The following is a 26405-nucleotide window of genomic DNA, read 5'->3' on the forward strand; positions in this document are numbered from 1 at the left end:
CAAAAATGGCATGGGTAATAATTCAAAAAAATATATTCACGAAAAAGGAAAGTCTAAAATGGCGCGTTGCGTTATTAATGAAATCCATACGAGTAACACTCAAACGGAATAAGTGTAAGTATAATTATAACATTGTTATGTAAAAAAACCGATGTGAAAGTTCGTGGAATTACATCTATTTATCGAGTGTTTAGGTTTTCGCGATTGTTACACATAGGAAATGAAACTATTTTTCCGGATTTAAATCGCGTATATTTGTTTTTTCAAACAAACGGTTTGTTTACAACAAATATATACGCGATTAAAATCCGGAAAAATAGTTTCATTTCCTACATCTATTTGCTAAGTTTTATTGAAAAAGGTTACCGGAACGTGCGCGAAACCGGATTCATCCTCTAGTTTGCCACCCTTTGAGGTGGAATATGTTTTTCAAATATAAATAGGACCAACACAAAAAGAATCATCAAAATAGGTTAACAAATGCACAAAGAAAAACCAAAAAAGCAACGAAATTGAGAAAATTGAGAACCTCCTCCTTTTTTCTCATCAATCAACTTCTAAAAATATTAAAATCAAATTAAAAATAGTCAATTAACATATTTGAAAATGTTTTACTACCATGATATTTAGCAACATTTTTTTGTGAAATTACTCCACTGGTTTCTTATAATTAGTAATAACAAAGATAAAACACTTAAAAAAATTCATTCGATCCGGCTGGAATCGAACCCGTACTAATGCCTGTCACGGAACGAACCAGCAGACCTTAAGAATCTTTCTAGGTGCTTCTTGTAGATCTCTGTTTTTAGTTCCTAACGACTTTTTTGTTGTAGCGCAATCTGTGAGAAATGTATTTGTACACTCAGTACCTTTACAGCTACCATCGCTGACTAGCGATATCTATAAGCTATAATTGTAATTTTGAAGTTTATTGAATGTCACGTCGTTTGACCACCATGATCTTCAATTATTTGTTTTGTGAAATTACTCCATTAGTTTGTTACGTGGGGCGCACTATAAGTTTCCGGAATGAATAAGAAAAAAATACTATAAGTGGTCAGAAATGAATTTATTGTTTCTCAAAATATTCTCCGTTAGCGTTAATGCACTTTTTCATACGAATGAACCAATTTGGAAAACTTTTATGCCACTCCTCCGTGACAGTCTCTGAAACATATTTTTCATACTCTTCGACAGCCTCTTCAGGTGATGAAAATCGTTGACCGCGTAACTGGTTCTTAATTTTTGGAAATAAATAAAAGTCACAAGGTACCAGGTTAGGACTGTATGCGGGATGGCTCATAAGGTCAACGTTGTTCACCTTCAAAAATTCATTTGTCTGTTTGGCCGTATGAGAACTGGCATTATCGTGGTGCAAGATGATACGGCGTTTAAGGTTATTTTTACGGAGTTTGTTAATAACTTCCAGCAATCACTATTCACCGTACAACGATTCTCCAAAGCAACAATAGCCACGTGTCCAGTTTTACTAAAAAAAGAAGCAATCATCCTTATACTTTGCTTGGTTTCGGCTCATCTCGAAAGACCCATACGCTCGATGGCTGCTTTGTTTTGGGATCGTAACTATAAATCCATGTTTCGGCACTTACTATGTCCCACACCAAATTTGACGCCCCTGGTAAGCATGGCATTTCACCAAGTGACGCGATCCGTTTTTTGAGTCTTTGTCAATTTGTGTGGGATCCACCGAGAGCACAGCTTTTTCACACCCAATTGTTTGTGTAGTATTGATTGTATTTGACTCATGTCTATGCCTAAAAGATGCCCGAATCTTTTCGTGTTCACAGCAGTGGACGGGCGACCATCACGAAATTCGTCACTGAGATTCACACGACCATATTTGAATTCTGCAAACCAGCTATAAATGGTTGCATGGTGCTTCATCGCCAAAAGCAGTTTGAAGCCGAGCGAAGCTCCACTGAGCAGTTAAATTAAACGTAAAGTCGTAGAAAAGCGTACTACGAAAATTTTCACGAGTTAAATCCATGGTGATGTAGACAACTAATTTCTAAAATAACGCCACAATGTAAAAACAAGTGACAGTCAGATGAAACAAATTGTATTCTACAGCCAAAGAGCTCAATTTTTAAATGTTACAACATTACTTTTTAAATATTGTTTATGTAAGTGGTCAGTTCCGGAAACTTATAGTGCGCCCTATGTATAATTATTAATAACAAAGACAGAACACTTAGAAAAATTCATTCGATCCGGTTGGATTCGAACTACTAATACTTCACTAGTTTGTTATTGATTGACAGCTATGTGAGTTTTGAGTGAAGAAATTTTCATAAGTTCTCACTGGTGACCGTTCGGCAGAATAAGCTGTTTCAAACCCTATGCGAAGATCCGCAATGAAAATATAGATAAACTCGTAAAATCTGCTTGGTCGATCCCTAGTGCAGTTGGTGAAGCGTTAGCCATTTTGTGGCAACAGACTATGGTCCGTTTCCAGTAGGATTGCCGGATCATAACTGGCTGTCTTAAGCCGACCCCGGTAAGATTGTTGTACCCACTAGCTGGCATAGCTCCGTCAAACATCCGCAGAAATGTAGCGGCATCTAGCGAAAGAGCATAAATGGCCATCGACAGGCGAGATGCAACCTTTGGCGCGAAAGAGTACCGTCTACGTTTGTCCCGCCTTCTGAGAGTCTTCCTCCTATACAGGAATTGCCATGGCTGAACTGAACGTTTTTGGTTAGGCTTCGAACTCAGGTTGGTTGGAATAAGGACTATTTGTTCAAGTGGGAATTTTCAGATGGTACTAACCTGGACTACTTGTGCGGTGCGACTCAAACGGTGGCCCACTTTATATCGTGCCCTGCGTGCCCTAACACCTGCACGCTTGAGGATTTAATGGTGACTACTGTGGCGTGGTCGGCGTCGACGATAAGAAGAAGAAGAAGTAGGATCGAAGGAATTTATTATATTTATTTTAGTAGCAGTAGCACTTCTTGTGAAAGAGTTCGTCCAGGGATGTATTCCCACCTTATCTACTTCTGCCGCTATGCAGTATTGTGAGAATTATTGCGTTCCGGTTTTGAAGGGTAAGGGTGCTGGTGAAATTACAGGTACATGGGATTTATCAGCTTGTGTCTCGGGTTGACTGACGCGGTGGCAGTGCTCCTCAGATCTTTGCGATTTAAAGCTCCGAGTGGCACAGCAACTGTTATAGACAGGTGTGTAGCTTACCATCTGGCGCACGACGTGGTCGTCCCGTCACTTGGTATTACAAAAAAATATTTTTGTTTGTTCGATCTTTATATCCACGTCACAGGGAATAAATGCTCTTATATTAGACACTGTTGTGCGCTACACGCGTCCAGAGTAAATGCACATTTTTGTTATTTTTTTTATGGTACTAAGAGATGGATTACAAACGAACGAACAAATCGTGCGCTTGTTAATAAGCGACACGCCTGTCCATAACAGTTGCAGTGCCATTCAGAGCTTTAAATCGCAAAGATTTGGGGGACATTGCCACAGCGCCCATCACCCTGAGATAAGTTGAAAAGTCCCATGTGCCTGAAATTTAACCGGAGCTAATTAGTATTAGTTCCGGTTAAATTACAAGCACATGTGTTAGTTACACATATTATGAGTCTATTGATGCTTGAAAGAATTAATGTATTGTCATTATTATAATACGAATTTAACATTTTTTCAAACTTTTTCTACCGTTTTTATCGCGTTAAAATATCTCGAATAATTCCGTTCTTTGTCGGGTTTGAGATCCAGGCTTTTGATTACAAGAAGCATACTAAGTAAGTGTCAATGAGGATTAAGAGGGGCGATAAATTGTCTTCTTTACGCCATCTGTCTTTTGCATATAATCCTTAAAGCGGCGGTAGCCCAGTGTAATAACGGTTGTTTCTCAGTGGTTAACGGTTCAAGTCCCTGTATCTACATGACTTTAATATTTCATTAAAAAACGTGACCGAAAAAAGGGTTCAAAACTCTTTGAAAACTTGTAAAGTCCCCTAACCGCGTTCGGCCATAGTGGGAGACTGTAGCCTGAAACCTCTCCTTAAAGAAGAACCGTACCCAGCAGTGAGATGCATAATGATGTAATCTTAGACATTTTGAAACTTTTCGTACTGGATGATGCTGATGTAAGCGATCGCGTAAACGGTAGTGACAAATCATTGTTATGTATTGTCTCTACCAAACTTGTTTTCGTTAATTTATTTGCCTCGGTCTGTAGTCAGTTAGTAAGAGCGGTGGCCCCGGTGTGGCAACAGACGCTGGTTCAAATCCAGTCAGATGGAAAAAAATGTCGTTGTTTTTTTATCAAAATGGTGGAATATTTTCACAATAAAATATATGAATATCATAATAGTGAAAACGTGATTATGTTCAATTCGTTAATTTATTTCAAACAGACTTTTCTTATTTGTACAATGCTGCCGCCGTTAGTTGAAATTGCTTGTGACAAAAGCCAAATACGAGAAAGTAATGTTTAAAGATATGAAATTAAAAAAAATACTCACTTTTCTTTTGCGGTAGCTTCATTGGATACCTAAGATACAACTAAGCAATTTTACGTTTGGGTATCAACTTTTTTTTCGTGGGGAAATCCTCCTAGGATGCCTCTCTCCACCGCGGGGGCAGCGGAGAGGTTATGCCGGCCGGACTCCTACCGGCTAAAACCCCACGGTGGCCTTCTCGGGTGCTCTAGTGGGAAGGATCCGGGATCGACTTTGCGTACTGGAACCCCCCAGCACCTAGGAGGAGCTACGTTCTCCCCCTCCTCTCCTCACGACGAAGCGGGCCAAACGCCCCGTCGTCCTCCTCGCGGCTGCTTAACTTACTGGCGAACGAAGCCCCCGCTGCGATCGCCCGCAGCCGCGAAGGTACGCCGCCGCCGAGCGGGATCAGCCCTCTCCCGATCGCGCTCGGCGACCTTCTTCTGGAGCATCACCGCTTCACAGAAGGAGACCACTGCCTCATGGGAGGTTTGGGTATCACCTAATGTCACCTAGAAAGTTATGTAAACATATAATAATTTCACTGTTTGGGGTAGTCTGGCGCATATATCTAAATAAAAGGGAGTCATGTATCGAGTTCTTAGGTTTTCGCGATTGTTACACATAGGAATATTACATATTTGTTTTTTCAAACAAACCGACGTTTCGGGTCCTTGACCTGTAAAGGGCCCGAAACGTCGGTTTATTTTGAAAAAACAAATATACGCGATTTATATCCGGAAAAATAGTTTCAATTCGTAAGAGTCATGTGTTTTGGTTAAATTTTTATACAGAATAAATTGATCTTTATCTTTATCATTATCTTTATACCTTATCTACTTAGGAAAAAATAAAAATAGTGACAGATCAATGGAAGATCAGTCTTTTGTTACTGATCACGACGGTATACGTAACAAATTTTTTGAAAAAAAATGTCACATGCGCCCTTTGAACTAAAGGCGGCAGAATGTTCCTAATTAAAATAAACTTTTTACAGTATATGAATAAAACTTCATGCTTAAAACGCATTTTATAATATATTTTTGTTTTTGAATTGCAATATGGAACATTGGGTATGTATACTAACGGTTTTAACAGTTCCGTTTGAAGGTACTTTATAGTATATTTACTAGATTGGTTGTATTTTTATTTCTCGTAAAGGACCCCAAGGAAAATGAAAGTCAATAGGACCCTTAAATGAATAACTGAATTACTTATATTCCCTTTTATTTTAGTCTTTGTATGAAAGAGATGGAACTTACAATTTGTAATTGTAATAGATGTTAGACGCGACTGTAGGTGAATGTTGAAAATTGACATATTTGTCTTTTTTCCACGGCACCCACTTCACGTTCGGTGACGTTTTTGTGAAGCAAGCATTTTAAAGAAGTAGTGAAATGGAACTTCATAAGTATCGGAAATGGACTAATTTTCATTAACAGAATTGACATTCTTTTTTTATGATACCAAATAATGGGACGAACTGATCGTAAGCCTGGTGTTAATCGACACGCCTGTCTCTCAGAAAGCTCTCTGACACTCAGAACTTTAAATCGCAAACATCTGAGATGCACTGCCACTCTCCCCGTTATCCTGAGACATAAGTCAACAAGTCTCATATGCCTATAATTTCACCAGTACCGTTATCCTTCAAACCCGGAATGCTATTCATATTACTGCTTGGCAGTAGAAATACGTAAGGTGGCAGTATTTCCCTGGACGAACTCATTTACAAGGAGTTCAAATGCTACTAAATAATTTGTTCTAGAATTAAATAATCACAGGTATTAAAAAATCAGGAACTGGAAAGAAACGCTAACATTTACTTGTAATATCACCTTTAAGATGCCATAGAAGCTTGATGTTAAAGGTAGTTTTGCTAAAAAGGGACAGGACATACTGTTAACGTGTATACGGTGATGACATCTACCGGAAAATATGCACAACATCGATGAATGAGCGGCGCGGTCGTTTAACATTTTTTTGTAACGATTTTGAATTTTAAATTGTATCGCGTCACTCACACGGCAAACTCCTACTGTAACAGATGTTCCATACAATACGAATATTTTTATTCAAGAGAAAATAAAATCATTCATTTCGCCCCGTATTGTATAGAAGCTTACTATAGGCAGGAAACGAGTAGAGAAAGGAGAAGATAAGAGGCTGACCACAGCGACATATACACACTAACACAGTACGTGTCAACCCCTGATTCTATCCATTAATATCTCTCGTGTTAGTTGAGATATCGGAATATGAATTTCAGACTTATTTTCAGCATATCCATGTATGTTGATTGAGGTAATAAAAATGTTTTATTCAAATACCTTAGTACTTTGGTAGAGCCATTGCTCTACCAAATAGGATCATTATCCTAAACAGGTCCTGGATTCCGATACCAAATTTCGTCACATGCTTGCGCCACGCGCCTTAGTTTCAGGTCCTACAAGCCACCAGTACCGAGGACCCTCAGGATTTTGTTTATCGGTTATCGCTAAGCGCTTCGAGCGAATCCTTAAAAAATCTCCACAATATGGCAGTGGAACACTAGCCTATAGTTACTCCCCCTGATTATGGAAAGGGGATGGCGTGCACACTCCCTGATACATCCGTTAAAATATAGAACCATGTGTTTTACATTATCATCCACAAGCACCGATGTTCAGGTTTTTCTTGTCATGAAGACTCTCCGGGTACAAGCGCTATAAAATCGATTTAACTGGTATTTGCGCAACTACCTATTATCCCGACGTCTCGGCCATGGTCACTGGCTGACTGATGATGTGATGTTCATTTCTGCCTCACCGATGGAATCTTCGTTTTAAATAGTATTTTGAGGTAAATTTTTAGCTTAAGTTTTACCATGTACATTTTCGTCTCAATTGTCCCAAAGTTTCCGTCCAACCCTTCCCAAGAGAATTTCGAGGCGGGTGTTTATTACCCATTCCAAATAACAGATTTATTCTCCTTTCCCTCACTGGGATTTCTTTAACGTACACTTTTTGCGTGAAAAATTATGCTTTTTGCGCGTGACGTTGCTGCCACTACGTTGGTATTCCAACGTTCCTTTGTTTTCTTATAGGGAAGAGATTTATTTCTTAGCGGAACTACTCTAAAGACATTTATATTTATATCTTTTTTTATATATTATCATAGTGAGGTATGCTAAATTCTTGTAGAGATAATTATCATTAACCATCCGTTATTGTTAAATGTACTTTAGGAGATGATACTTAAAACCCATATTGTACACTTCGTTAGAAGTCATTATGTCATTTTAATTTGTAAATGGGTCTATATGATAGTGTTATACTTTATTTTGTGATAATCGTAAAATGATGTCACCGGCATTACAGGCACATGGGATTTGTTAACTTATATGACGGGCGCAGTGGCAGTGTCCCTATGATCTTTGCGATTACGCGTGTCGCTTACCATCAGGCGCCGATTGTTCGTCCTGTCACTGGATATTATAAAAAAATGATATTTAGCTAAGTGAGGGTGCTTACGCCAATCCAATTATTAAACATTATAACAACGCCGTGCGAATAATGCTTGTTAGAAATAAAACGCTCCTAAATACAGCGAAAAACCTTTTTCATAAAATTGCCACTTTCAACTTTTCGTAAATATTGTCGCGAATTGATACTTACACAGCAGGTTTTTACGCTTGGAAACGATTGATACTGATAGGGTTAATTATGCTAAGTCTCGATGTCCTAAAATAAGAATATGACAAAGTAACTGAGGTCGTGGTTTCCCTGCGACTACTAAACCATTTTGTCTTTGTTAATTACCACCACGTTTGAGTTCATTATAAAATGTAACACTGTTTTCAAGACAAATAAATGAGTTTATTATAATTATTATTTAGCATTTTAGACGAAAAGAAATGTGGTATTTGAGAATAATTAGACTTTTAAAAGATTTCGGATTACTGTTTCTTTTTCGCGACAAATTTTGTTCAAAAATTTATGAGTCGTACAAACATTTAACTACAGAATTTCGACATATCGTATCGATACCTTCAATGAACAGTACGCCTTTAATTACTTTTTTGGTCATTTTCTGTTTTTAATGTAAACGGGCGTATTTTATTTATTAATAAGAATAATCTGAGCATAAGCTCCCCGAAATTTACGAAACAAAAAAAATTTGAATAAAGCACTAATCCAAAATTTGTAAAAAAATAAATAAATAAAGAAATAAAATAAAAAACAGAGATGACCAAAAAATTTAATTGGAGTAGTGTTTATAAAGATCGATAAAGCTCAGAATTCTGAGAAAAACTGTGTATAATATAAACTGATTTTGGTCAAAATGGTTTCTACGCCACTTGAACCCTGAGGTATCTTGATTTGATGCTTTTTACCGTTGACTTTATACGGATTTACTAAATCAGTAATTTGGCTGGGACTATACGCATTGTTTTACTTATAATACCATTAGTGTACCTACCGTTTAATAGTTGCTGGTCGTCTGTTTCGATCGATGATGTGTGAAATAAATATTGTAAATGATAAAAATGTGTCCAAATGTTTGTTTATAAAACACAACCCTAAACACTTCTTGCTCATTCTTTTCAGGGGAATCTGCCTTACGAAGGACCAATAGAGTTTAATCAATATAACGATCTCAAGTGTAATTTGCTTACCCATGAAATAATAAACATACTTATTTACTTTTTGTTAATTGTGTTAGGTTTTTTGTTAACTTTCGAAAGGTGTTTAGTTGGAGCAAAGTGTTATATAATCTTCTTAATGTCGTATAACGATGGCAAGCACTACTATTTGTATGCCATAGTGGTGTAAGGCTTTGCCAATAAGGTACTTGCCAATTGTTGGCTAGGGTGCACCAAACGTACCTCCTTTTCCTTTCGTGCACCCGTAGCGTACCTAGTGCATTCATAGTAGGATTACTTTTGCAAAATATATGAAATATAATATCAATGGGTTTTGTTACGTAAGTTCTTATTTCTTCATTGGTTTCTTTTTCGGAATTCAGACCAAAGGGATCTAAAATACTACCAACTACATTGAGTGCAATTACACTTGCGTAGGATAGTGGTCTAGAAGTGGCATTTCTATAGAATTTGTACTTTGTACTTTGGACCGTTCTTATCCTAAGCGGCATAGAGTTGGATATAAATCTTAAGTGTCAAGCTAGACGTGATCTTGACCTAACCATAGCACGTAAGAAAAATTTACTGTATTACAAACATTACTATGGCTCATGGTCCGAAATAAATAATTATATTCTAGTCTATTCTAGAAATATGTTAGATTGAAGATACTTTTAAAGGTATTGTTTTATACGTGTTGCTAACTTGCTGGCGTACAAAAAACGAGGCACTAATTTTAAATAGCTGTGTCTCTTATCATCATCATCGTCAACAACCTATTTATACGTCCCACTGCTGGGCACAGATCTTTTCTTAGACGAGGGTAGGTCTTAGTCCGCCACACGGACACAATGCGTGTTGGGGACAGGCGTGCAGATTTTTAACACGGTGTTTTCCTTCGACGAAAAGCTTATGCCAAATTTCAAATTAAATTTTGAGTATTCCGACAAACTCAGAGATGCGCGCTCGGATTCGCACCCACAACCTCTGCTTAAAAGGCGACACTTCAAACCTTTAGGCTACCACGGCATCATATTCGGCTATCACGGTTTCTCTAATGTTTTTCTCATAATAGAAACGCTATTAAACAAGTTTGTTCTAGCAATTTCTTCCCGGGATAGCAATTTGCCCGGAAAAGGATTGAAGTGCTTTCCATTAGAGTGACCCGTGTAGAATGTCCTCGATCCTGCAAAATGGAAGGGAACGTAAAGATAATAGCGTTATATTATATATGGCAATATACATTTCACACGTTTAATATAACTTAATTAACTGTAGTTACGTAACACCCTTTATTGATGCGCGGTTCGTCATATTAATGGGAACATTTCTATCTTCCTGCGGGTGTTATAATAATGAAAGCTAGGGATAAATTTAGTAAAGATAGGGACAAATTTGCTTGCACGCAGTCATTAAGAGTCTATAACTACTTCAAATGGCTTTGGTTGATTCCGCATAATAGTGACAGTGTTGAATCAATCTCGTTGGAAAAAATATATAGTAAAATTGAAGATATAAACTGATTGCTATACGGTGTGAAAACACGATTCCTAAAAGTTTTCACAGTAGGAAAAAACACAAACTAACCTCGAAAATTTTACAAGAAAATCGCTGTATTCAATAGGTACTTTACATGTACCAATGATTTTTTTTTATATTGAATGAACTAAATAGAACATTTATGGGAATTTCTCCAGTCGCAATTTTCTGTGTCCGTGCAATAAACTCCACTTATTTGTCAAAACAAAAATCAAAGTGTATATAGGTCGAAAGCTAACTGAAGAGAACAAAATCTTCCCAATAAATCTTTCGGATCTAATGGAAAAAAATCCGAAATGCCTAAAACCTGACAACGGTGGTGTGTCGCGAATGTAGAATCCAACACAAAATGTTATTTTTCTCAGAACTGAAACCATACATCAATATTAGACTTTAGGTCACGTTTAATAAATTAGATGACAGTACTTATAATCTGAATTTCACAATAAACTAGACAATAGTTTTATCACAATACCAAGATTGCTGCGTGTCCCAGGTTTACGCGGGAATTCGGTGGTCGTTACTATTTACGCTACACAGCACAAGTGAAGCATTTGAGAAGCTTCGCAATTCGTGCGAATTATTGGTCCATCATGCCCTGCGGCTGGAGAAAACAGGTGAATAATTTGTTGCTGATTTTAGGACTTTTTACATGTATTATATATAATTCGGTGGATTTGGTCCAGGTTGATTTTTGAATTCGGTGTATACGATATTTCAAAAACTAAATTTTATAGTTGTATGTAATATTTTTTATAATACGTATGGTAACGACTAAAATATAACAACAATTTATTGATTTTACAAATATTGTCGTTTACGAGTAATATATAAAAAAAATATATTGTTTGAATCCCACGGCCTTGGATTCGGTGGCTTTTATGCCACCGATTTCAGAAAAGCTTCCACTGAAATCGAAAAAACTGCCATCGAAGCCATATTTTCTTTGAAAAGCAAGAATTTTATACGTTTTTTCATATAAATGTTTAGTTAATATTATTGATTTTCACAATTTTATATTACTACGTGCTTCCCGCCGAAAATGAATAAAGAAAATCAAAACAGTAAAAAATCGGAAATCAAGAAGATGAAGGAACGTGCTAGAAAAGCAAAGGTAAAAAGTGACCCAATTATATATGAAAGGCTTATAGAAAAAGATAGACGGAGGTATGCGAAGAAAAAGCTGAAGGAAAGATTTTGAAGTTGCATGAATTACCTCGTTATGTATAAAAAGTGATGAATGATATTAATCGCGGAAGTTCCGAAAAACTGATTCCTTTTGTAGCTACAGATTGCGTTCTAAAATTTTTTTGAAATGAGTAACGGAAATACTTTGTGTAATTGAAAAAAGGTAGAGCAGCCAAACTGAAAACTGGTTTCAATTAATAGTCATAAAGTGAAATTTGTTTGCGTCGTCCTGGTTGATTTATAAATAAATTTTATTTTTGAAAGCTTGATTTATAGTATTTAACCTTCTGTATAAGTCGTGTAAGGTACTAACTGTAAGGCAATTATTTATTAAGTCCACAGTTCTCAAACAGCACATTGCACTCCCATATAGTACTGAAAACACTAACAAAAGACGGAAAGATTTTATCTGCCCCAAAATTGTATCATCAAAACATGTGTTTATTTCCAGATGTGTTTGTGTTTCTTGGTCCAATTGTGTACAATAAATTAAACACCAAACTGGCCATATATCATTTTTATTACATAAAGGTTAAGAAAATTCTCCAAGAATTCCTTCAAAATATGTCCTAGGAAAATAAATAAATGTTGTCTAATTTAAGCATAATTGGTAAATGATTTACATTTCATTGTTTAATTATTATTATTGTTTTGTTTATATTTCAATAATTTTTTTGTTTATAATTTAATCATCATATATTCACCTGAAATACAGGATTCTCCTAGTTCAGGTATATGTGTTATATTATACATTTATTCGCATAATTAGTCTTTAGTTATTCATTTGTACAATACGTTATTCAATAAACAATTTTATTATTATTATTAGTTATTTTTTTATAGTTAGTTATATTAGTAAGTCTAAGTTCCGTAGATTATTGAATATTTTTATTGCCTTTTTCATAATATTTTATACAAAAATTATCCTGATTTCGGTGGTAGCTGAATTCGGTGAATCAAATATTTCATTAACTGTTAATAATCTAGTTGCCCAAATAACTGAATGTTTTTCCTGAAATTAAGAAAAAAATTCGGCCACCGAAGTCAGAGAATTTAGCCCTTCTAGGAGAAAATTAAATGCCCTTGTACTATACGATATATATTTTCAAATGGCTTTAATTTCGTTCGACCCAAAGAAAATGTTTTAGTACGTGAAAAATTTGAATTCGGTCTGAGGTAGTATAGACTCTTAAAGCAGTAGCATTAGAAAAAATCTGGAGAATTTTAATGTTTTGGTATATCTTAAAAATCTATTGTGTTATCAAAATGTGAATGGAAAACAAAACAAACTTTGATCTACAATCTTTTGCTATCTTCCTGGTAATACCGGTAATGATAGTAACATTGAATTGTTATCTCAAAGTATATCTTGTTATGAAAAGTTGTTGTTGCACTTTCAACTATAAAATGATGAAATCCAAAGTAACTTTTTAAATATTGACAAAATAAATTAAAAAAAAACTGACTGAGTCTGGCGACAAACGTATTCTTTATTGCACATTAAAAACAATGGCAATAACAACACAGTAATGTAATACGCTAGCAATTTGTCCCAGGTAGCATATTACAAATTTAAAAGTCGGAAAGGCCCACTTTGTAACCATAGATATTTTATATTTTATGTCTGTGGGGGCAACCGAAGAATGTATTTTAATAAATGTGTTTCAAATAAATAAACATATTATTATGTAATGTACACACAGAGATAATTACAAATGATAATAATAAATAAATATTCAATGGAAAATTATAGCTCTACTAAAAAGAAAAGTTGGAAAGAAAGACGAAACTTAGGGTCGTATTCTAGAACTCTACTCAATGCTCAAGTCAGGATTGCAATGGAAACACAAGCACTGGAAATACGACCCTAATGGCAAGGACTTGTGTATGATTTTCAGTGCTCACTGCAATACTCAAGTCCTGACTTGAGTATTGAGTAGAGTTCTGGAATACGACCCTTAGAGTTAAGCAAAATGTTCCTTGACATGTCAGTTTTAACGAATGAAGATAAGGGATTGGAATGTTAATTTTCTAATTATTCACTTTAAAATTGACAATGCGATACGGTCATATAGTAGTTAGTGACAGGCTTTTTTTTGCTAAAGAATGGTTATATAAGGTAATATTTAGAACTTGATACTGCTCTAAGTAGGCGCGAAAGTTGTGGGAGCCAACACAGACTGTTAATGGAGGTTACATAATATTTTTGCTTGGTAGATTCAATAAATATATCTGTACGAGACACCTATAAGACAGCTGATTGTAGGAACAATTAATTTTTAAGTTATTGTTTACGGTAATGGCCTACCTTCAAAGTGTATACGTAAGTGTACATGTAAAATTGAGGATTTACATAGATTACTATACGGTATGCAAACACGATGCCTAAAAATTTTCACGATAAAAAAACACAAACTTAAATTCGAGAATTTTACAAGAAAACCGCTGTATTCAATAGAAACTCTACATATTGTACCAATGTTTTTTTTATATCGTCTGAACTACATACGTATACGGTATACATTTTTCAAATGGCATTAACTTCGTTTGTATAGAAATGAATTCTGAAATAAAGCCAGTATCCCTGCCGTTAGACCCAAGCAAAATGGACCGTATTAGGACGGGAAAATTTCGAAATCGAGCTGAGATAGTATTGACTCTAAACAATGATTATTTTAGTATAACACGAGAATACTATGATGAAAACTTAAATTTTTTCAAATTGTTTTCTACCTGTTAATGTGACAACCCTACGTTACGAACAAGCGGGAGTTGCTCTGCTTCCTAAGAATTAAAATTACATGTTATGAACAAGCAAGGGAATAATACTATTAATTCTTGAAAATATATAGCACTTATATATGTTTTACGTACTTAATTACGTGTGGGAACAGGGAAAGGAGTCGTCCGTACCTATTGACATCGCAAACAGCCTTTTCGCAAACGAAGCCTTCGCCTGCACTTAATAGGCCAAGTAATTTGTATTCAGTATCACATTCGAGTCACGGGGCTCCTCCAGGGAGAGATTATGGGCCATACTCTACCAAGTTAGCCGTAGGTAGATGTGTACTTTGTACACCTTTACTCGCCATCTTTCTTGTCCCCAATTATGAAAATACTAGCCGTTGCCCACGACTTCGTCCGCGTACAATTTTTTCATGCATTCGATACTTTTATAACGCAAATTAAAAAATATTCATGTTTGCAATTATAAGAAAAACGATCTTCTATACAATTTTTTTAGCATTTCAAAACAGCCCCTAGTTAGGGGCTGTTTTGAAATGCTTTGGAACTTATATTTATATAATTTTGTATTTAAAGTATCCAAATCAAGTTTGAAGCAATACGCACCACGCGTTAAAAAGTTCCTGTACAAACTTTAATACCCCATTTCAATACTTCGACACCCCAGCGCACTCCATTTCAGGGGATTGTTTTGAAATGGGTACGTGTTTCTTTATTTTTAAATGACTTTAAAAAAAAGGAGATTCTCAATTCGACTGTATGTTTTTTTTGTATGATGTTACGCGATAACTCCGGTATTTGTGAACCGATTTTCATGATTCTTTTTTGTTCGAAAGAGGGTACCTCCATAGTGGTTCCATTAAATTTTGAAGAAAATCATCTGGATTCATTTGTGGTTGTTCAAGCATCGAGATTCATTTTTATAAATAGCGCCTAAATTGTATTATAAGGAGCAATTATTTTAATGGCTGATTTTGCTATTCTCCAAATTAAAGGCGTTTTTCTCTCATAATATACTTTGAGTAGTGAGAACTGATTTTTATTACCTCCTGTGTCAAGTCCCGTATAGTGGCGAACTAGGGGATGAATCCGGGTTTGCTCACTTTCCGGTAAGCGATTTCAATAAAACTTGGTAATTATATGTAATTCCACGTACTTTTGAGGTCAGTTTTTTTAGTACTCTGTACTGAGATTATGTATTTAAAATATCCAAAACATGTTTGAAGTAAATTGCACCACGCGCTTTCATAGCCTTTTGATCATATATTTAGGGATAGTAAAATAGTATTTATTATAATACTTCCGGGTAGTTTTGAAAACTCCTGAAATATGTGTTCTTGTAGTCATTGTCATGAACTGCCTCCGTGGTCGAATAATTACCAAGCCGGATTTGCCACGCAGAGGTCCCAGATTCGATTCCCGAGCCGGGAGAAATATTTGTATGGCCTACATTTATTTCTCTCGTAAGTTTGGGTGTAATTTGTGGCTGTCATGTGTGTACCCATGGCACCCGCGACACAGGGTTTCCCTAGTGTTGGGCTAGTATGTTGAGTGTGTGCGTGTGCGTGCGTGTGTGCGTTATAGACAAAAATGATGTTTATTTAATGACCTTGGTGGCTCAGTGGTAAGCAGGCGCCAAATGAGAATCTACATGAGTTCTGTTCTCGGTAAAGTCAAATTGAATGAATTTTTGAATTGGTTCTGCTCTAGGTATTCTAGGTAGTGTCACGATGTGAATTCTGTAGCTCTGGTAGCACATGGAATTCCCTAGTCCGAGATCAGATAGTTGGTATAGTTTTCTGGCACATTATTATTATTGTCATTGTGGGTATTTATGCTTCATTCTCGCCTTTCCTATCGCTTAAACAAAAAAACAGTATTCTCAGTGAATGGCACAGTCGCGTCCACGAACTCAAGTTCAAGAATCGGCGAACAATAAGTACTGCATCGAATACCACCGCTATCTGCATTTGCATTAGAAGTAACACGTCACACAAAACCTGTCGCCCCAAGTTGTTAGCGAGGCTGACTGGTATGAACCCGTTTGCGGACAAAACAATTGGGCTTATTTCAGTGGAGGCCATGTCCCACATGTCGGTAATCTCGTTCTCCGAATTGAAATATTTTCGGCGTTTTTTATTCCCTGTTATATCTGTAATATACAAGTTCGAAAACCGAGATAATTTTGACACGGACCGTAATACGAGTATTAGAATTAACGTAGCTGATCCCGATAACGCCCGATGACATCCAGTAACAAACCAGTTAAGAAAACTTTGTTATTGTTTGTTGTTGTAAAATCGGTTCTATCCGGGAATTAATCCTCTCGACCCAGAAAACTACACCGCTAAGTCCCGAGGTCGTAAACTGTATGTCATCAAGTCATAATTCATAATTATACACCTTCATTATAAGTTGATCACAATTTACTCACCGTTAAATTTAAACCACATGTGTTATTCCATTATGTAATCTAACAAACCCTTCACAAAATTATGAATTTTCGGCACGTAAGCTGTGCAGACTTGTTGTGATAATGTTGTTATTACAACTGCCGGCTTAGGTTTGCTTATAATTCGAGTAGTAGGTCTTGTGATAAAATTTTAGTAGCAGTAGAGCTCCTTGTGAAAGAGTTCGTCCAGGGAAGTACTGCCACTTTACCTATTTCTGCCGCCAAGCAGTAATTTGAGCATTACTGTGTTTCGGTTAAGAAGGGTAAAAGCATCCCATGTGCCTGTAATTTCACCAGCACATGGTGAAATTACAGGCACATGAGACTTGTCAACTTACGTCTCAGGGTATGGGTGCAATCACTGTGCTCCTCAGAACTTTTGAGTGGCTCGGCAATTTTGTTCATTCATTCTTTCATTCATTCATTCATTCGTTCGTTTGTTTATTCATTCATTCAAAGTTTAAGAATGAATAAGGTATTAAATAAAATAAAATGAAAATTAAAAAAAAATCAATTTATTTCTAGTATTTAAGCTTTTATTGTACCTTACCTGTATATTTTAACTTATTGTCGATTGTGTTACATCTAAGGAGTACCTATTCCGATAATCTACACTACTAACACTTGAAAAGACACCGGGCGCTGTCTCTGTCTGATCGTAGAACTTTGCTGGTTTATTGCCCATAAAATTGTGAGAAATTAAATAGATTCTCCAGAATTATCAGTAAGGTTTGATACTCTATTTCTAGATCAAGAAATAATACTTTAAAATTTAAGCAAATTTTACAAAACTATGCATATGTCACTCGGGAGTTCTTTTCTACCGTTATCAATCATTAAAATCTACGATTACAAGTTTTTGAAATAGAAAACACTTATATGGAAAATGGCCACTATATCACACTATGCAAAGTGATTTAAGGGTATGTTCCACAAATATGTTCCTATGTTTGAGTTTGATTTAATTTTTACTATGCCATCAACAAAAAAAGAAGTGGAAAAGCTTCGATATTTTGTCAGTGTCTGTGTAGCAAGTACTACGGCCATTGGAGATTTGTGGAATAAAATAAAATTTAAGATCAGATCAAGAAGAAGATTAAGGGGTGTTTTAATGGGGATTTGTGGAACATACCGATTAAAGTACACAAGCTTTATTCGCAAGTAAAGTATTCGACGTGCGCTCAACTTGCCAGTAACGGGGCCTAATGATTATTTGAAACCACAAACAGAACATTTAAATTACGTCGCAAAGCTATTTGCATGTGCAATTTACTTCACGCAAATATATAAATTTCATGCTCGCTTCAACACAAAGGCATTATTTTAGTACCCAATTCGAGATATGCTCCATTTCCATGGTTTCAGCTGTGTTTTTTACGGTTTCTGCAGGAAATTTATAGTATAATCTCATATTACGATATCAGGGACGGAGATTCTTTTGCGTTCTATTATCTCATATTGGTTGCTTTGCTATAAACAAGGTTTTATTTGTGCATTTGTTCGGGCTTTGTACACCGGGGTCGTACAAAAAAGGTGCAAATGTGCAATAATTTGCACTGAAAATCAAATTATTATGAACGTATTGCGTTGATATAATTTATTATTCTCACAGGACATTGGCGCAATCGCCATTTTTTTTTGTATAATTTTTATAATAATATATTATATTATTAAACTACCGTACATAGTTATTTTTATTTGACATTGGCAAAATCATTGATTATTTCGATGGAGCCATAACATTTAAAAGAAGAAGAACGTATTGCGTTTTCCAGCAAATACTGAGTTTGTGACCCTTTTGTTACCGTGACTGGCACCACACAAAGTATCTCTATATCTACTGTTCTTTTTATTATTTGTGTGAATAGTTCACGTTTTAATGTTATAAATTTTTTTCATTTTTTTTTTTCGCTTTGTGTTTGTGTAATTATTTATTTATGTTTCACGTTGAAAGTTTCGTTTTTGTGATGTTTTGTATCGTTTTCTTTTTTCTTTTGTGGTGTCATCTTGGTAAACATATACAAAATATAAAAAATAAAATAATAAATATCTATCTTTATTTCCATAATATTTTATTTATTTATTTGTTTTATTGGACGACCACAACGGTCGACATCCAAAATTGATTAACAAATTAATTTGCTTAAAACTAGATTTCAGCCAGAAGCACGACATGGTTCCAAAAGTAACTGTCAATTAATTAATTAAAAATAAAATAAAATTTACGTTGGTACAAATAGAAAAAAAGAAAAAGTTTTAAAATAAAATTAGTAAAGTAAAAAGAGTCAACTGTGCTGCTGTTGGTAAAAATAGAAAAATGAAATTACGAAAGTAAAAAAGAGTCAACTGTGCTGCTTGTGGACATATGAGACGGACGTTTGAAATATATGACAATTAAATATCTAATTGTTTGTTATCCTTAATAAGGTCATTACAGGTACGACACATTCTTGCTATGGGATCGAATGTTGAATGTGTTGTTTTTAAAAACATTTAGGACAAAAGCCTGGGGACACCGAGGGTTATGTCTAATGTTATTATTGATTCTTCTTCTTAGTGTGCTGCTTCTCTGCAAAGGTTGGCTGTCGCGAAAGAGGGAACGTGTGCTAAGGTGGAACCATTGTCTCGGATTCTTCAACCACGAGGTTTTCCTTCTGCCACGATTACACTTTCCTTGGATTTTCCCCTGCATTATTAGTTGAAGAATCCGGTATCTATTGCCCCTCCCAAAATACTGTTAATATTGATACTAGACATTATATTAGCGGAATTATGGTAAGAGTGTAAGATTTTGTAAAGATCAAAATCATACATTGTTCGACGGATACTGAGTGGCATTGCATTTGGATAATCTGGTTCGAAGGCAGGTATTTGACGACGATAATGACTTAATTTATAAAAGAGAGATCTGAGAGCCCTTCTCTGAATACCTTCAATTCTGTTCGAATGTACATAGGTAGTAAGGAGACCAAACCACTGTATTATAGTGACCGAACATCTGTCGACCCTCGTGAAGGAAGAATCTTGGCCTAAGGGTGTCATATCGGCGAATCCGCGGTGGGTTCACCAGATTGCGCCACTCATCAATTCACACGTAGCACACAAGTGCAATTCGTGTAGATTAGTTAATTAGTTTATTATATTGTTATATTATGCACGTATGTTAGTCCTTAAGGTATATTTCATAAGGGTCATGTGGCCTGAATTAAATGAATAAATAAATAAATAATCCAAAATGATTCTTACCAATGAGCTATAAAGATGGTTTCTTAAAAGCTTTAGTAGCACGGAAATTTTAGCATCTACGACCATTTTATTGCTCGGGAACGTGCTCTACGAGCTTTACTTGAAGTTCGCGCTTTTAATCCCATACTTTTCTCCACACACCACCTCGAACAATATTGTGAAATTGTTACAGACCGCCAGTTCTTAATTTTTTGGACTATTTTCCTACACCATTCCAAAGCTGCTCTAATCTTACCACTTCAATAGGTTTAGTAGCAATAGTGCTGCTTGTGAAAGAGTTTACCCAGGGAAATATTGCCAGCTTACATATGTCTGCCGCCAAACAATGTAGGCATTATTGCGTTCCGGATCTGAAAAGAAGGGTGAAATTACAAGCACATAAGACTTATCAACTTATTCTCAAGGTGACGGCCGGAAAGCTCTGAGCGACACTGTAACTGGTAGGTAAAAAGGCGTGTCGCTTACGCAAGCGCACAATTTTTTTGTACCTGTACTTGGTATCATAAAAAATACTGCACAATTCAAACGTAATTCTTAGTGCTTATATACGTTTCTCATAAGTGTACTGTACTTATTGTCAGCCTTTTTGGAACAATAGATTATTATTATATTATCCTTCCGACTTCTTAGGTTTTCGCGATTATTACACATAGGAGATGAAACTAGTTTTCCGGATTCCATCGCGTGTATTTGCTTTTTCAAACAAACCAATGTTTCGGACCCTTTACAGGTCACGGTTGATTGAAAAAACAAATATCTGCGATCATTTGTTAGACAGATAAAAATAGTTAATTTTTTTAAAATTATTTCGGTAAAACTTGTACTCATTTTACGATTTGTCTAAATACTTTGTGTTGTTTCTTTTATTTCTATGTTGCTGTTCCAGTCATAATCGTTAACACGGAGAACACTTTAAACGAGGAGAATATTTTGTTCCTTTTTTACAGGCGTCATTTATAATGTAATTAACCAGCAGTATTTTTACCCTAAATTTGTCAGAACAACATTGCGAAGTTTAACATGATTACATTACAGACAACTTAGACATTATCTTAAAAAGAATTGATATTCAAAAGCAAAGTTTGAACATTTCTACCTTCAACCAACGGTAATAAATCAGAAGGGAGCTGAAGTTCGATAAAATCGATAAGCCAGCGCGCAGGGGAATGGAGGTTTAATATAATACCAGCATTATGTTGTACAATGTTTCATTTTCATTCGTTACAATTTTACCTGAAGATTTTAGAGTATCTATCAAAAATTTTTGATTATAAATTTGACCATGACCACCTCGGTGTCCTGATTGTTTATACTGTGGGAAATATAGACCAATTTTCCTAAATATTTCTGATGTGGAAGCTCCGTTCGCAAATGAATTGTTGTTATTCTAGTAGTCATAGTATAGTCATAGTATTTTGAAAGCAGATACCTAATAGGCTCAATTTATACCGCTTCCACTCCGTTTCGCCGCATAATAAATTGAGCTATACGGAATCGGACAACTTTTCAGTATTTAAAGTTAATACTAATAAATACATCATCATCATCAACAACCCTTTTATACGTCCCACTGCTGGGCACGGATCTCCTTTCAGACGATGGTTTAGGCCATAGTCCGTCACGCTGGCCCAATACCGGTTGATGACTTCACACGTTTTTCGAGACATGTGAACCTTCTTCGACGTACAGGTTTCAACACGATGTTTTCCTTCACCGAAAAGCTCATGATACAATTTAAATTAAATTTCGCTCATAAACTCCAAGGCCCGGATTCGAACCCACGACTGCTTGAGAGGCAGTAGGTCAAACCAATAGGCTACCACGGTTTCTGAACGAATACATACAGTCAACTAAAATATAATTTTTATTAAACTAAAGTTTTTTAAGTCCCGGGGTGCCCGAAAGAAGCCTCCCAGGTACCATTACTTTTCTGTACATCTGGAGTCCCATGGGCAACAACTGGCGAATACCCTACGCCGATTGTGCAAGTCCTTGCACCACTATGGCAAGCATGCACATGAGCGTTTGACGAGCGTGCAACAGACGGTGGGTTTTCTATGTAGTGTACAATTATTATGGCCTGCGCTTTTTAATAAGAACGGTCCAAAGTGACAGGCTTGATTTCAAACATGCGAGGGACCTCCCCGACGAACCCTACCCCCGCTCCTGCGTTTTGCATCATACTGGTATACGCAAGCGCTTTCTTTTGTTACCACACAGAGCTACAGTGGTAGCTAATCAGTGGTTTAGAGTGATTTTTTTTATGTGAAAGTAACATCTGCTGAATTAATAATATACCCTTGCGGAGTTCTTAGCATTTCTATACGTCCTATTAACACTACGTCAATTTAATTTTTTTAGTCCTTTCTGTTATTTTTGTAAACAGCCATATTTATTTACAACAAAAAACAAACAAACGAATTTGGTGAACAAAAAACTAAATAAAAACAGAACAGGTCGAAGGTCCAGGTTGGTGTAGTGTTAATTTGAGGTATCCATATTACAAATAACCTTGTTTAATGCACTTGAATAGAAGTGCCGTAAAAATGCGCGTTGTCCTAAACCACATATCCACTTGCGCTATTTTTGTATTATAATAAATTGTATTAAAAGTGTCTTATCAATATAGGCATTGGTTTAAGATGTACTTAAGTTTAGTGCTGGTGGCAATGATATCTGTGTACTGGCTTTAAATCGTTGGCTAGTGGACATTAATGTGCTACACGACAGTCGATGACCTTAAGAGGGAGCAGAGGAAAAATTCCTAATCTTCGATTAGAGGGGTATATCCACTTTAAAGTTAAAAATAAAATATTGTATGGGTAACTACACGATATATTCAAGCATAGACATTAATCAGAAACATAAAACAATAAAGTTTTCTCGATAGATAAAAATCACGAATTGACCTCTAATTTTCACATTTTTTCGATTTATCCTCGAAATGCTACAAATGGTTATTAGGACAAAAATTAGATAATTAATTATATTTATGCATGATCGACAACTGTCACTACGGATTTTTTTTAATCCCTTTAGTTTTAGAGTTAGTCCGCTAAAACGAATTTGGTACTTTTAATGCGCAAAATTCAACATCTCCTGTCGCATGTCACGCGAACTTCAGGCATATATTTGTTTCACAAATTTGGGCGGAGCCAACTTCAAAACTTTTTTGGCATACTCCCTCTTAATATTTGCTAATGTGACTGAGCTATCATAGATGTCGTGGGCCTTAAAGAATTACCTGGCCTCGGCAAGGTCTCAAGTGGTATGCTTAGTTAAAAAACATCAGCCATTTTTAGAGTGTTCTTTATTGAGTTTTTAATGATACTTGATAAACCCATCAGCATGTTAAAGTACGAATAATGTGGAGTTATGGTTGTTTTTTATTTCAAGGGCGTAGGTTTAAGTCCCTGTTCGTAGAGTTATGAAGCAATAGATCCTTGTGAAAGAGTTCGTGCTGGATGTACGGTCACCTTATCTATTTCTGCCGCCAAGCAATAATGTCAGCATTTCTGTGTTTCACTTTTGAAGGATAAGGATGCTGGAGAAATTACAAGTGCATGGGACTTGTCAACTTATGTCTCAGGGTGACGGGCACAATGGTGGAGCCGCTCAGATCTTTGCAATTTAGGCACTGTAACTGTTGTGGACACGCGTGTAGCTTACCATCAGGCGCACGACTTGTTCATCCCGTCACTCGATGTTAGAAAAAAAAACGTAAGTTACATGTACGTTATAAATGTTTAATAAGACTACCGCTTACTAATGACAAAAAGCATACTCTCGGTACCGGCACGTCTAAGACGGTTTACAACTCTTGGAATACGTGTGAAGTCCACAACCCGCATCGGGCAACAATCTCGTTAGAGAAAACCGTGTGACTTTTTTGATACATGATCGGCAGATGACGCCATTTTGCCTGAGATAAACAAAAAGTGGAATACAAACGCGAAGGAACGATCTTGGCCTAAGCCACCTCCATTTTGTATTCCTTCAAGATGCTTACTCACGCCTCGTTTGAAGAACCTCGTATAAAAAGAGGTTATGTGGAGGTATGATAGGTTGATGATACCTATGTGATATAAAGGAGTCACCAGACCTATTAATGTGAAATCGGCTTGGGCCGGAAAAAGCTTTAAGTCCAATAAGAGTGAAAAACCCGAAATGAACGAAATGCACAAAATCTTTTTCGTTTTTGTTCCATAGACATAACTACATTGTTGTAGTTATTAATACAAAAAAAGTCTTTCGATCTGACAGGACTTGAACCCGCATCACTATGTCAAACTAGGGCCACTGACCTACCAACTGAGATACAGATCTAGTAAGCAGACCTTACTAATTTCTCTTAAGTGTTTGTAACAGATATTTTGTATTGAGAAACTGAGTGAAATTCAATTAATCAAATTCATGTCCTGATTTGCTACCCTTAGAGGTAGTACATACCTTTCAAATATGAATGGTACCACTAGTGAGGTATGATTTTCAAACAAAATGAATCATCGACATCCTTTCACTGATTACGGAGTTATCACGTAACATACACACAAAAAAAAACAATCGAATTAAACATCTTCTCCTAGTTTGAAGTCGGTGAAAAATAATACGAACAATTCGTTCAAGAGCAAGGATATTAGACAGACTTTATTTTAATACAATAGTTATTCCTAAAGTCAAACATTTTATCTACTTACTACAACATCTCTTTATTTCTTGAACGCTATTAGTTGGGTCTTTTCAAAGCGAAAATGAATAAATATTATTTAGGGTGTGCATGCTCCATCGTCGACCTCATCGTCACTTTCCATCAATCAGGTGTGAAAGAGAAAAAAAACACTTGGGTGCTGCTGTATTACTGTTGACTATCTACATCTCTATATAGGAAACCGTATAACTAGGTGCCTATGTCCATAATGGGTGTTCACCTTAAGTTCATATTTTGGAATTTAGATGTTTTTACGAACATTATTATAGAATGCTAAAAGTCACGCAATGGTAAGAGATGTTAGGTCCTACTGTTGCGTCGTTTATTTTTCATTTATAAACATATTATTCATCACACTTGCTCGTAAATAGTGCCACAACATGCACGCAAAATCGGTTGTAATGTGCTGAATTACGCCCACGGGCTTTTTCATTATAATAGCGGTAATGGATTTTTTTAAATTTAATTGCATTGTACAGAAGTACAAAGGTATTTAATAAGTTCAAAAGAACAGTAGTTTATGAGAACTTATACGTTAACATTTAACAAAAATATTTAATCCTCGAAAAATCTGAATAATTTCATATAAACTTGATGTTATAGAAAAAAGTAAACATTAGCTAAATTAATTTTATAAATTCAAATTCTGCAGCATTCTTATTATTTTGAAATTATTAATTATTTATTATATCTATTATTTATTATTATGGCTATACAGCCATGATGGTAAAGATATAAAATAAATACGCGTTTTGGCCTTTAATAACATTTTGAGTTCGAATTTTATTATCTATGGAAGAATAGCTGGCCATCTGTTTACATATTAAAAAAAAAAACAAAAACCCGCCATTTGCAAAATATATAATTATAGTGTTGTGAAGCGATATTTGTTCATACAAGAAATAAATTATCAATATATTTATTTCATCGTAAATGTGACGAAGAATGTTGTATGTAGCACGAGCAGTAAAACATTCCAAACCTCGAGCCATTGAAGCCCTCAGCCTTTGGTTTTGGGTTTCTAATCGACTCTCGTTAGTAATTTGTTATTTACCTTAATACATAATGTACTATTATTTGACCTTAACATTGATTTTAAATGTCTTGTACGAGCTTCGTGCTCTTTAAAACATTATGTACTAAAAATTACTACTTGGCACTTAATTTTCTTCACCTCTCACCTACAGATTCGTCAGTGCGCATGCATAAATATTGACAACATGGTATCTGTCCGTTGGAGGTTATGATGGAACTTGGGGGACGACTGATTTGTATGATCGACTCTAGTTACATGATTTGCAAATTGTTTTCTATCCTCTTTTGTTATCCCTTGCGCATAGAAATGAGCTACTTGAAATATTCATGCAATTCTAAATAATATACTGCTTTCTGTTATCCACATTTGTGTGTGCGGCC

The sequence above is a fragment of the Hyposmocoma kahamanoa genome, unplaced genomic scaffold (assembly GCF_003589595.1).
Source record: "Hyposmocoma kahamanoa isolate Upper Pololo Valley unplaced genomic scaffold, ASM358959v1 92, whole genome shotgun sequence".
NCBI lineage: Eukaryota > Metazoa > Arthropoda > Insecta > Lepidoptera > Cosmopterigidae > Hyposmocoma > Hyposmocoma kahamanoa.